The following is a 3,495-nucleotide window of genomic DNA, read 5'->3' as shown; positions in this document are numbered from 1 at the left end:
GAGATAACCTAATAGGAATTTCATATAGGATTATTGGTCAGGAGAGGAGAATGGATAAATTTGGAAAAGACTGATATTAAAACAGAAGTTATCAAGATAATAAAATAAGAATTTTTTTGATGAAAATATAAATGATTATGTGTATATAGTGTGTGTGTGTGTGTGTGTGTGTGTGTATGCATCCAATTGAAGCATGTCCTCAACTCTCTTTGGGTTTCTTTTTATAGCAATATGAATACTGGCACCATTTTGGCAAATTGGTGAGGTCCGCACTGCACATTGTGACAGACCACGATTTTACTAAGTCAATATATTTGAAGTTGGAAAGAAATTTAGGGACAATTTTTTTTCTAATTTCCTCATATGGATTAAAAAAAACCCTGAAGATGAGATATACATAAGATCTTTAATGCTCCTGCACCAGATTCTCAGTAGATTAAAGGTGTGATTGCACCTTTTTTTTCCAGATGTGGAAAGTGATCCGAGAGTTGTCCAGTGACTTATCCATGATTACACAGCTGGCAAGTGGCAGAGAAGATGTTAAAATCCATGTACTTAAAAATTTCGTTCAGTATCCTCTATATTGCTTTTGACTACAAAGAGTGGAATTTATCTCTTTAGATGCTGTTATTATTGTTTTTAAAGTAGTCAGAATAATTACTGACTAATGTAATTTCATATGACCAAAGCATCCACAGGATTGCAAAGATTTACATGTATTATTTTTTATCTTTTCTTCTTAGCAACAAACCTGTCAAGTTTTTTTCTCTCTCTCTTAGCATTTTAATTTTTTTTTTAATTCTCTTTTTTATAACTCCATCTTTTACGCATGAAAAACTGGATATCAGAATGACAAACTGACAATCAGTGGAGAAGAGCTTTAGAGCTAGAAAGGTACTTGGAGATTAGAAGAAAAGTAGAGATCGTGGATTTAGAGGTTAAAATGACCATAGAGTTCATAGTGTCCTTCCCCCCACCCCTTATTTTTACAATGTGGATTTAGTGAATATGTGATTACCTTTAGGTCACAAGTAATTGTCTAACATAAGACTTATACCCTAATCTCCTTATCCTTAGGTCCATTGCCCTATCCAGAATACTATGTTGCCCCTTCCATAGTCAAATAACTATTAAATATTGGTGGAAAACTTAAAACTCCGATTTCATCTATTTCTATATTCAATATTCTTTCTGTTCTAATATACTGAAGACAAAAATTCTGTATTTCCTTTTTTCTTTCCCAAATACATCCAAGTTTTGTAATTTATATGATTACCATCATTAGCATAATTATTATGGATTAAATTCTATTTTTTACTTGTCTTCTTTTGTTTTGCAGATTAGATATCCAAGGATAAACAGCCTGAACCCACTCTAATCAGAATGGGAGTATTAAGCTATTTTCTTTCCAAACAAGACTTGTTTTTCCCCTCTTTAAGGCAACTTGGAGACTACCCGTTTCCAGTCTCATTTTATATTCATAAATAACTTACAGCAGGTAGTTGATTTGTTGAGTCCACTGAACCTCAAAACTCTTGGGCTCAGAAGATATGGTTAAGCCATATTAATTTTGTTATTTTCCCCTTTTAAAAACACAGAATGCTTTTGTATTCTTTCTTACCGTCAAAAATATGAAACTCTTTATGAATTTGCAAATCATTCTTGTGCAGTGGCCATGCTAATCTTCTCTATAATGTTCCAATTTAGTGCCAATGTGTTGCTGAAGCAAGCAGTGTAATTAGCTTTTCAATTGCTTCAAATATGTAATCTCATTGGATCCTTTCAGTAACCTTATCAGGTCATTGAGGTGAACATTTTTGTAGTCATTTGAAAGATGACTATATTTTCAAAGAAAATGAAAGTTGTATCTTTGAATCACTTTTGATACACATTTCATAATTTGTGGTCCCAGAGATGGAGAAAACCAGGAACTGCTAAATTTATATATAACTCTCAATTATCTTTGCTCTCATGGAACATTTGAAACATTCTGAACATTCTCATGCTACAACTCCATAGGAGCACGATACTGCATATAAACATCGTAAGGCTGGTAAACTATAACTCATTACATGAATCTGTGACAATATTCACAATGTTTAAAATATTCTTTTAATCTTGGATTTGTTATTTGTCAGTATTGATGCTCACATGAAGAAAATTCCCTGTCCTTTAATAATCTTTAAGGCTTGAATCAAAGAGACTTTAGGAACTTTAATATGATGATGGATTTATGACCCAATGGAATCTTAGAGACCCACCAATCCCAATTCCCCTTATAGTATAATGAGCAAATTGAGAGCAAGGATGACTAAGGTAAATCAGGCAGAACATAAACATCAAAGCCCAAATTTAATCCCAGCTTCTCTGACCATAAAATTAATAAGAGAGGTAGTTTCAATTATATTCTGGATTGCTTTTTTTAAAATCACATACTAAAGTGAGCTTTTGTGGTGGAAAAAAAACTTTCTGTAGATTCCATTTACTACGAATTTAATTGAAATATAAAAAATTTCAAAAGTATCTTCCATGATGAATCCATTGAAATAAAAAACGGGGTTATGTTTTCCCCTGCTCTCAATTTGTAACAATGTTCCCTATTATTAAAAGCTTTTACTAGGTTTTCAATGTGACATTAATGGACAGAAAATAATAATAATACAATTTTGCATAGGAGAAATTCTTTTTTTATTTTGAGTCAGGGGGATTGAAAGAATTAAAGAGGAAAACAAAATTATATAAAGAGAAAGGGTGAACAAAAAGGAGAAAAAATGACATGACGAGTAGTGTAATATATTGAAAAGAGCCAGATTGTTGGTCAGGAAAGCATAATTCTAATTCTGGTCCTGCTACTGACTGAGAATAAGTCACTGAATTGTCTGGTTTAGAGGTTTACAAAAGGAAAGATTCCCTTAGGTTGTTCACAATCCTAAAATTCATATATTCAATGAACATTTTATGTACCTATATATTACTGTGCTGTACACTATTAACAACGTTCTGAATAGCTGCGATTCTACTCCAATGCCTAGTAGTGTTGAAGAGAAATTGCAAAACCACTATTTTCAGTACTGATATTTATTAAGATCTACATAGATATAAAGAGTATCACTGGGTTGTTCTGGGTTAGTTAATACACTTCTTATTCATTAACAGAGAATCATACTCTTTCTATTTCAAATAATATATAAAATTTAACCCTGAGAAACTTTCAGACTTTGACTTGAGTATGGATACTCACTCTGCCTGAATCAGTTATATTGCATTGTGATCATGGAAGCTGCACAGTGGAATCTGCACAGTGGAATCTGCACAGTATCTCTAGCAGCTGTTCCCTTCTTCCACTTATGTGCAATAATAAAGTTTGTTAAATCTCTGTAAAGAAAGGCGTTCTTCTGGATTTCTTAAAGTACAAATAGATTCCTTACTGGTCTACCTATCAACTTCTCTCTCTCTCTCTCTCTCTCTCTCTCTCTCTCTCTCTCTCTCTCTCTC

General features: G+C 32.7%; 1 non-coding gene across 1 annotated transcript; it reads right to left on the bottom strand.

Moving 5' to 3' along the window:
- Positions 1-1,625: 1,625 nt before the first annotated feature.
- LOC140515076 (U6 spliceosomal RNA) lies at positions 1,626-1,731 on the bottom strand. The gene has a single exon (XR_011970838.1). It is a non-coding gene; the product is annotated as a U6 spliceosomal RNA (small nuclear RNA).
- Positions 1,732-3,495: the final 1,764 nt, after the last annotated feature.

Source organism: Notamacropus eugenii, chromosome 7 (assembly GCF_028372415.1).
Source record: "Notamacropus eugenii isolate mMacEug1 chromosome 7, mMacEug1.pri_v2, whole genome shotgun sequence".
In the NCBI taxonomy this organism is placed as follows: Eukaryota; Metazoa; Chordata; class Mammalia; order Diprotodontia; family Macropodidae; genus Notamacropus; species Notamacropus eugenii.
The sequence above is the reverse complement of the archived record's forward strand: the minus strand, read 5'-3'. Positions and strand labels throughout refer to the sequence as shown.